The sequence below is a fragment of the Aulonocara stuartgranti genome (genome assembly GCF_965226115.1).
Source record: "Aulonocara stuartgranti genome assembly, chromosome: 3".
Taxonomy (NCBI): Eukaryota; Metazoa; Chordata; class Actinopteri; order Cichliformes; family Cichlidae; genus Aulonocara; species Aulonocara stuartgranti.
This window is the reverse complement of record NC_138941.1, coordinates 7,371,175-7,381,873: the sequence shown is the minus strand read 5'-3', so window position 1 is coordinate 7,381,873 and position 10,699 is coordinate 7,371,175. Positions and strand designations below refer to the sequence as shown.

General features: G+C 40.4%; 1 long non-coding RNA gene across 1 annotated transcript; it reads left to right on the top strand.

Annotated features, from left to right (window-relative positions):
- Positions 1–296: 296 nt before the first annotated feature.
- On the top strand, positions 297–3,060 carry LOC309702445. The gene is made up of 5 exons (XR_014275486.1): positions 297–394; positions 979–1,158; positions 1,364–1,536; positions 1,811–2,025; positions 2,142–3,060. It is a non-coding gene; the product is annotated as an uncharacterized lncRNA (long non-coding RNA).
- The last annotated feature ends 7,639 nt before the right edge of the window (positions 3,061–10,699 follow it).

Genomic DNA, 10,699 nt, shown 5'->3' with positions numbered 1-10,699 from the left:
ATGGAGCTCTCTGTCTGTGCTGATTTGTCGCCCTCTGGAGGTCAAAGCACAAACTGCATGATGTCACTGTAACCACCACAGAGACAGGAAGTGTTTTTATGACTGAAACACTGAAATGATGCTAACGGCTGTCGTTAACTGATACATACGGTGGCCCTGAGAGGCCAAACGGACAGCAACTTCAGAAAACACTTGCAAAAAGAAAAATGCTGCAAAAAGGAAAACGCTGCAAAAAGAAAAGCGCTGCAAAAACACACAAAGCACAACGGAAATAGGAAAAAAGAAAACGGAAATGTTCCTGGGGAGACAATAACCCGACGGACCAGTTGCACGAACCAAAACATGCTAACCAGTGCGCTAGGACTGGGACACACTTCAAAGAAGTGGAGGAGAGGTAAATGTGTTGTAATCTCATGATTCTAATAATACTACAGATAAATAGGTGGTATTCAGAATACAGTTTTTTGTTGAAATAAATAGATTACACATCATTATTTTCCTATTTCGTATGTTAGGCTATGCCCTCTCTATTTTTTGTTAATTCCACTCTGGTGTAAACCCAAACAAAACAAGCATTAAGAGGTTCTTATGCCTGTGTCTCAGTTTCACGGCCCATGCCACCTCTACTTGCGGCAGTATAATGACATGACAAAATATTTTCAATAATTATTGTTCAAAAAATTATTTAATATGAAGGCAATAGGCAGAGTATTACAGGCATAGCGATAAAGGATGTGCCCTCATGTAGTCCGTGCTGCAGGGAGAATGGACTGCCATACACGTGAAGTTTCTGTGAGCCAGGGAGTGAGGAAAAGGAAAGTGGAAAAGTATGAGTTCTCACCTAGCAGAAAAGGGAGATGGAAGCATGTAAATATAATAATAACCACTGCAGCCAAAAACAGTGCCTGTATCTATTTTTTTCACATTTTTTTCCATGGTCAAAATTACTTTATTATAATGAATTGTCTTTATCTTTAGCTGCAGATGAAAATGAATATTTCTACGTTGGAAGAATGATTGCAGTTTCCATTGTTCATGGTGGTCCAGGGTTGTTGTTTATCTCCAAACTTCTTTATGTACCTTGTTGGAAAAGACAAGACATTCGAGGCACCAATTGATGATATACCAGATGAAGAAATCAAGAAGGCTCTACTAGAGGTAAATTTATGATGTTATGATTATGACAAACACCAATAAATGCAAATTTTTAGTTTTAGTTATCCACTTAACATAATCTTGGTAACTAACTGATGCCTGAATTGATTACGGATTGTGTAATCCAAGACTGTTACATCGCACATTAATAGACAGCATGCAAAGGATGTCACTTGTATGTGTGTGTAATATATATTTTTCTCTTTAGATAAAGAATGCAACATCTCTAAGTGAGCTCCGAGTAATCTCAGAAAAACACTCAAGCATGCTCCAGACAGCAGGATGCTTTCGATTCATGAGGACACTGGAGGATAGGAAGAAGGTAGTAGCGGATTACATTCAGTGGTACTTCATCTACCGAAAACATCTTTCCATCCAAAGGTATAGAATTCAGACTATTATGTGCCCATTTAACGAAATCTTTTCAGAAGAATAAATTGTTACTTTTTTTTATTCCTGTGAAATTTAAAGGATGGAAAAAACATATTCTAAATGCAAGACCTTTTTCAGGAGGACTTTTTTTTGTAGCAGGATGAGTGTCTTAGCTAGATAAGAATGTTGGTTACTTTCTTAACACAGTAGTTTCCGATGTGAAGTTTTGCTTTCTTGTACAAATAACATTAAACATTTTATTAAAAATTAGACTGTTTTCTAGTTTCAGAAAGGGTCTAGCAACACTCGATTTTCTAAACGCCCTGGAACAGCATCCTTCACTCTTCTTCTCATTCATGTGCTACACTGAGACCAGGCTGACAGCTGATCTTCTTGAGAACATCTTCCATGTGCAATTTGGTCCACCTGGCAGCTCTAGGCGTCAAGAGGAGACAAGAGTACTAAGCTACTGGCAAGACTATCTGCTTTCTGTAGAAGGTATTAAATTTGGTTGAAAATGTTGAAATGAGTACATTTATGTCAGCAAAGTGTAATGGCCCCTGTTTCCTGTTTATTATCATTAGAAATAACTTTTATTCTCTTTACATTTTCAGAGAGAAATGGAAGTCTGTCTCTTGAAGACATCCTTATGTTTGCAACTGGACTGAGAGAACTTCCTCCTGCAGCAATTCAGCCAAAGCCACAACTTCTTTTCCAGACCACTTCACGCTTCCAGACCACTTCACGCTTCCCTGTAGCAGATGTCTGTGCAAATACTATCAAAATCCCAGTGTTACACAGTTATGAGGACTTCCAAGAAGCCATGGATTATGGCATCCAGAACTCTCCTGGGTTTGGGCTTCCCTAAGGTCCAAGTCCTTTTGCTTTTAAGCCACATTTATGGTTTTAGCAAACATTTGAAGTTTGTGATTTTAAAATCTGAAAATTTTGTTTCTAATAATTTCTGTAAATCACATAAAGTTTAATGCATCGCAGAAAGTTCAATCAGGTTTTGGAATTTCAAAAGCATAGTATCATAGTGGGACAATTGAACAAGTTAGACATATTTCACTGTGTTAAGAAATTGCCAATGTAACAAAATAAAACATTTCTGAAGTATTCTAATGTACTGAGACACGCTAGTATAATAACACAGGGAAAAAAATCTGATAAATTCATTTAAAAGGCTTTATTTAATCAAACACTTTTGTGTTTGATTAAATTTTTTTGTAAGATGTGCAAGTTGTTCTTGGAGTTAGAAAAAGAAAAACCCACATAAATACAGGTCTCGCTGAATGCTTTTGTAAACCTTTGTTTGTAAAACAGATCTCCAAATTAATCAACGTGTTTGTTACAACACCTAATTAAAAGGAACAAGTTATTTTGTACAGTATGGTCTTTTGATTTCTTCAGGTAGAAAGCGTACACACTGAAAAGTTGACGGTAGTGAAACTATTTATATAAAAACTTTGGTACTATTTTTTTCAATACTCATTAAAGTTGGTTTGTGACAATTAGTGTCAGTGGTAATTGTACTCACATCTAGCAGATGATTTTACATTGACCTCTAAAGTCCAGTCATATTTTTGAGTGTTATATAATTTTCAACTGCAGTAGTCCAGTTGACTGGTCGAGGGAGCTCACTCTGTCTTTCCAAGTTTGTGAAATGAACCTGGAGATTGTCGTCCCCACATAGACTGTACTGAGCAGGTAGAATGTCATCAAACTGGTGCAGGATTTCTTGAGGCACTTGGAATCCACACTCTCTTCCACCATACCTCAGGTCAGTTAGAAAAATGAACAAATTCAGTCACTTCTCCAGGTACTATCTTTCAAGGTTACAGCAAAAGCGCAAAGTCAATCTTATAATTAAAAGTCAGTTCTGGAAATTGTGATTTTAAAGAATCTTAATTATGCATATATCTACATTTGTCATTTTTAGTCAAGATGTGATCCAAAGTTAAAATATGATTGTCTAACATTTTTTTTTTGGAAAAAAATATAAAAATAAAACGTAAGTGCATGAAGTCAGAGAACAGAACTAATGGCAAAACACAAGTGGCCATCCACTGTAGACGGACGGCTACGGTTTCCCGGTATTCATCCCCTGGCAGCGCCACCCACTCCTGACAGTGATACTCCACTCTATAAATCAAATCCTCCCGGAGCTCAGCGGAGGGGTTGTGAGTTGCTGGGTCCATTACTGGTTGCGTCGTACTGTCATGAACAAGCTGTGTGGAGGCAGAAGAGGACCCAAACGCAAAACTCACGGAGACAGGAACTGAACTCAAAATTACTGCTTTATAGTGATGTGACGTTCTGTATCGAGGCTTCGAAGCGTGTGTCGAGTAATGGAGGGGGCGTTTCCGCGAAGCGCGTATCGAGGCTTGCTTCATTTATGGGAGGAGCTGAAAATGATGACGTCCGAAGCCTCGCTGCCCGGCTGTACCACGTGACTGGTTCATGAAGTGGTTCGAACTTTGCCGCGAGATATGACAGCGATATAAACCCCTCAGACTTCATTCAAAATGTGGGTGTTTGATGGAGAGCTGCGGTTAGTGAGAGTTTGGAGAGAGTTTGGAGGTTTATGAGAGTGAGGAGAGAAAGTCAGGAGAGAATGGAGCCAGCTAAGAAGAGGAGGATGTCCTCCCCTGTGTGGGAACATTTTGAGCTTATATCTCCCAACAAGGTATGTAAATTTCCACAGAAGATGTATTTTCATAATACTGATGGTGCAATAAAACCTATGTTAAGCTGTCTGTACTTTTGTACAAGGTGAGGTGTTTGCTATGTGCCAGGGAGCTGGGATATAACAACAACACCTCATCCATGCTTAGGCACTACAGAGCTTTGCATGAGAATAAGGGGAACACCGATTGTGGAGCAAGACCAGGTGAGCCATCAAATGCCAGGATAATATAGCATGCTGTAATGTTACTAAATGATATAACAATATTATACAATGCAATAAGTTATGTGTGTGATATTTATATTTGTGCTTTGTCTTTGTCTTTCCTCAGAGAACAATCTCAAATAGATGAAGACCTGGTTAGCATGGTGATTGAGGACTCCCAGCCATTTAGCATTGTGGAGGACAAAGGATGTAAAAGATTTGTTAAATCATTAAATCCTAGCTATGTTCTCCCCACTAAAAGGTCATAAAAGCAGTGAAAATTTAGTTTTTACAGAATAAAATGTGAACAGGCAGGACTGACGCCTCAGTGTGTAGCTGTCCATACCTCAACGTTACAAAAGCACAACCACTGTCCACACCCCAACCACACCTCACCTCACAGTGAATGATCATTTCCATTTTAAGCATTTCCAAATGATCATTTTCCATACTGCCAGTATAAATATACACAGTATACTGCATCACTACAATATACATGTTTTACACACTCCTTTTGTTGTTGACATTTACAGGCTGTGTGCAAAAGGCCACACTCTTCAAATTCATGCCAACTAATATTTTTACGTCCAGTAGATGTCCTACTAGAGCAAATGAAGCTTCAAGAAGCTTTGCACTGGAGTGAACCAATTGGATGAAAAGCTTCAGTGCTTCATGAAGCTTCATCTGCCCATCACTAGCTTTATTGCAGGAGTTGCAAAGAAACAGAACAAAACCGGGAATACCAACTGAAGACCAAGGGAACAGAAAGACACACAGGTTCGGGGAGGAGACATTGACGACGCAACACTGACCTGAGGGAGACATGCACATAAATACACAGAGGGTTAACGAGGGAAGTGGGAACACACGGGAAACACAGCTGACACAGATAACCATAACGAGACAGGGCAGGAGTGAACATAACATGACGCATACAGACGAGAGATTATCAAAGTAAAACAGGAAGTACACAGAGGTTCAGACAGGAGGAGAGAGAGCACAGGGAGAACACAGACATAACGGGCTGGGGAAAACATGGAATAAACACAAGGAGAGACGAGGGCTCACAAATACACAGAGGGGCACACAAGGGTGAGAGTCACAAGGGGAAAACACTTAGGGAACAACATAACAGGGCAACCCAGGAAACATGGCCTAAATAAGGAACAAAATACAAAAATACATGAAACTAAGAATACTGGGCCAACATGGCCCAGGACCATGACAACCTCAGATTGTTTCATTTTATTTTTTCCCCCATCGCCTTGTTTGTATCTTTTCAGCTCAACTGAATTTAGTTGTGTTTTCACTGACATACTGCATTAGTATTACTATTAATATAACTATTACTGATCTGAAATCACACAAAGAACCTAAAATCCTAGCAGCATCTTTTACTGTAAAGAAACACAGACATGTTGAGTAAATGTTTATAACTTGAAATGCAAATATAAATTATAGATTTTGTAAACATAAACAACTATTTATCTAAAAATGCAGCCAATACACCTGCTGTTTTTTTCCATTTTCTACAACCATTTAAAATATTACTAAAACTAAAATGAGAGAACAATCAGGTGTCGCAATAAGATGCTCCACAAATGATGTGTGCCAGTGTGGTAAGACTCGACTTAAGCGGTCAAAGAAGTGCAGGAGACTGATGCTGTCCAGTGTAGCAAGTGATTTATTCACCATTCTGTGGCCCAACAATATTTACAAAGAAACAAATAAGAAACTCAACTCTATAATTAACTCAATTCAAATAAACATAACTGAACTTAAATCAACGGAAATTAAGGTCAAACTGCACACAGCTACGCTGACCTGAACCTTTCTCTCTCGAAACACCTGAGTTCTTCTGCTTAAATAGTCCACTTAATCAAACAATTTCTCCTCTGGAGTATTCCATTCAGTAGGTAGGTAAGATGAACATGATTATATTCAATCCTCTACTACTCCTCTTGACTGGCAACATAAACTCTGTGGTGTAATCAATACATATCACAACAGTAAATCTATTTCTTTATAAACCCTCTAAAATCAACTTTATTAAATTATAAGAATTCTTCCCCTTCTGCACTTGGTCTCTTCCTGTGACCTCAGATGAACCCAGAAGGTATAAAGCAGGAAGTAAAACTACATTTCCTCCTTTTGCTTCTGGAAGACAGGTAGGTAAGGTAAGTTCTAAACAATACCAATTAACAGTTGAAATAAAGAACATGTTAACTTAACAAATGTGTATGAATTGATTTAAACCAAGATGTTATATTATATAATCTGTAAAAGTGCAGAACATAAACAAACCCGGGATAGTAGATGTTTGCCTGTTGCAGATTACATGTGAAATATGGTTAAATCAAAACAAGAATGTTAACTAAGAATGTAGACAAATGGTCTTCTCACCCACTTTGTCACAGTCAGTAAAAAACAAGTTTGTCCACCAAAAGACAGAAGAGCACAGGGAGAAACCTGCAGGCCTGACAACAGCAGGCGTATCACTCCGCTGGTTTTCTACTTAGTGACAGTGTTTACAAATGTGCCTTTAGTGCCCTCACTGACACACAAAACAACGACTACACAACAGAACAGCTACACAAGACAATACAACACACTAAGTAAACACTCCACACTAAACGTCACAAATCTCCCACATCTAAACTATCTCTCTCTCTCACTCTCACTCTCACTGTCTCGCTGTCGTTACCGTCACTCCCAAAACTTTTCCCTCTTCCTAAACAAGCAAATGTTGACTTTTTTTAATTGGTCGACATGGTGCATTTTTCCACCGATAGGAAACATGTGGATTTTTTCCTTTTTTTCCTGTTTTCGAGCTTAAAACACACACAAACGTGATGACAGTGTTTAGAACAAAGCGTGGCTGATATATATGATCATAACTCTGGATTTACTGGCCTGTAATTAAAATGTAAAAACTTTGAAGTCCGAACTTTCAATGTGGCTGAAACAGACTCAGCGTTGCTGCAGCTTGTTGCTGTGTCAGCTCACATCAGTCATGTGATCTGGAGGTGCAGCGTGTCCGTGGACCACAGAGGGTTAATAACACTCACCGTCCTTCCATTTCCACAGTGTAACATCCACCCAGCTGTGTAAAATCAGAAATTCCCATGGTGTTGTTCAAAATGTGCTCTGGCACGATCATAAGCATCGCTTGCTGCTGAAAACAAGAAAAAAGCCGTCCTGCTATGGGCTGAACCATTTGTTACTGATAGAGGGGGGGGGAACACTATGCAATATATTCAGTTTTAGCATTTATATTCACTGCTGACTGTAACTACGCTCAAACTGTTAATGCTATCTTATTTTAATAAACAACACTGTCAAATGCAAAACTGGGGTGGCACTTGGGGTGGCAAGGGATCTTTTTTAGGGTGGCACTTGCCACCCCATGCCACCCTTCTAGATCCGCCCCTGGTGGGCATAGACCCACCAAAGCAACACTCAGCTCACCTCATTCCAGGCGCTTGTCTGCTGGAGACCATGAGCCTTGTTAGTCACACATCAGCACCGTGGTAGGAAACAGCCTCCATCATTTCATAAGATCTAGTGCACATGCGCCAACCAGCGTGCAGCCTGTTACAGTCGCTCCTGCTTTTCTCTTAGTTTAGCTCTTTTTTCTTACGTATTCTTTTTTTTTTCTGACTTGTATTTTCCTCCGTTTTCTATCTCTTACTCAATCATGTGGATTGAGAGAGTTTTTGTTCTTCTGGTGGCCGTGGAACTGTTACTTTTATCAAGGAACGGGACCGCGGCACATCTCCTACACTCACGGACTGTTTACTCCAGAGATCAGCTGATCGCCCTGATGCCGGCCGGCTCGCTGGCCAGGCCCTGCCAACATAACAATCAAAGAAAGGATTTGTTGCCCGGACATTGAACTGTGTGCTGTTGGACTCAGGCCGTATTATTTACCCAGGGAATTCTCTCACGTCATCTTAGTGGCTGTTTATGTTCCTCCCTCTGCAAACCCCACAGCTGCATGTGATACTATCCACTCTGCCATAGCTCGGTTACAGACTCAGCACCCGAGTGCCTTTATTGTGATCTCGGGTGACTTCAACCATGTATCACTGGACAATACACTACCAACATTCAAACAATATGTGGACTGTCCCACCAGGGGAGAGAAAATTTTAGACTTACTGTATGCTAACGTCAAGGATGCATACAGCTCCTCCCTCCCCCCACTTGGTAGGTCAGATCATAACCTGATTCACCTCACCCCCCGCTATGTGCCAATTGTGAGGAGGGAACCTGTGACCACCAGGGCCCTGTTTCAGGAAGCTGGTTTAGAAAACTCAGAGTGAAAAACGATACTCAGGGTTGAGTAACCCCGAACTGTCCACCTCGGAATATTCAGTTTCAGAAAGGCTGATAACAATTAGTTCAGTCAACGCGGAGTTGCTTTAACCCCAAGTGAAGCGCGCGGACGAGGATACATAAAGCCCTGATCAGTGGAGCACAGATTAAGCGAGTCACCATGGAGACGGAGGGAAAGAAGGCGCGGTCAATGTATTTCACAGCGCTTGAGGCCGAAATTCTGATGGCAGCATATGCCGATAACATGCAAATTCCGCGGAAAAAAGTAACACAGCGAAAGCTGCAAAAGAAAGGGAGCATGCATGGCAAAACATAGCCGACAGAGTCAATGCGTGAGTGTTAATTTAAACATTGATCTAGGGATTTCCACCCATTTAACACGTTATTTTATCATATGTTATTTTATTTGTTATTTTATACATTTTATTTTGTGATGTGATGTGAGCGCAGGTGCAACCCAACAGGCCCCAAACGTTCCTGGCAGCAAGTAAAAATGAAATATAAAAATATAGTCCAAACAGGTAAGGTGTAATTGTATTATGAGCCATAGTGCTTGGTCTGTTTGTCCCATGTAAATCAATTGCAGTTAGAGCCTACATTAATTTTCTGTCTGTAAGCACTTATTGAAATTATCTGAGCACATTACAAGTACATATTTGCTTACTCTGTATGCTCAAATGTGTGCCGTTATAGCCAACAGAAAAAAAGCGGAGGCCCGAAAAACAGGTGGGGGTCCTCCACCACCACCACTCACAGAGGCTGAGCAGTTGGCCCTCAGCCAAAACAGTGGGCGCCCTGTGGCCGAAGGCATCTCTGTGGGGACATCCTCTGAGTCAATAACCCCGCAAGACACAAGTGCCTACATAGGGGGTAAATTCAAAATAATACATGATGTGCATACATCCTTTCTTCACAGTCACCTTTGCAGTGCTACTCATTCATTTGATAAACTCTTTACCATAATGGATTATTTTGTAGTGAAGTTATTTTCCGACTGATCTTGCCTTCCCTCAGCCTTGGTTGTCTTTGAGAGCATAATGACAATGAAGTGTAAGGTGATTGGTATGTTTGTTAATTGCCATTTGGTCCCTTGTAAGTTATAAGTGACCTGTATAAACCTCATATTCTATCAGTTGATGGTGATGGTGTACTGCATCTGGTGCAGCCTCCTGTTGAGCCAGACCAACATGCAGTTGTGAGTAATACTCCACAGATTATATGAGTTTACAGTAGAACAGCAATGTTGTTTATTTCTTTACTGCAGGAAAATAATGAAGAAACATTGACAGCTGTTACAGAGGAGGAAGCAACAGAGACACTTTATGAGGTTTACATCTTTTAATACTTTGTGTACAGGAAACACAGGTGACCAATAAAGCCAGTTGAACAAAAAATCTGTTTATTCTTCTTTCAACATGTTGAGGTGATGGGTCAAAAGAAATGATTGTGACATATGGTGTCTCTGACTGCTCTTCCATCTTGTATGTCCGTGGGAGGGTCAGGATGTTCATGGTTTGGATCACTGCTGTTTGGTTCAGAAGGACAGTGTTCTCCTCTAATTGTGGCAATGTTGTGAAGAATCACACATGCCACAATAATGTCACATGCCCTTTCTGGGGTGACCCTGAGTCTTTGCAGGCACTGGAACCGGGCCTTAAGCATTCCGATAGTCATTTCAATTCTGGCTCTTGTCCTGTAAGTAGCCAGATTATATCGCTGCTGTGGGCCCGGTTCAGGGTCAGGGTAAGAGGTAAGCAAATAGGGTAAACATGGATACCCCCTATCACCAAGCAAGTAGCCAGTGAACTCTCCTAAGACAGAAGGATACACTTCAGTTCAAATGTCCCTGAAGCAATTGGTCTTTATATATTTTAAAGTATTCTCAACTCACCATGTCCAAATTTTGTGCTCAGTGTACATTCACGGAATATTTGTGAGTCA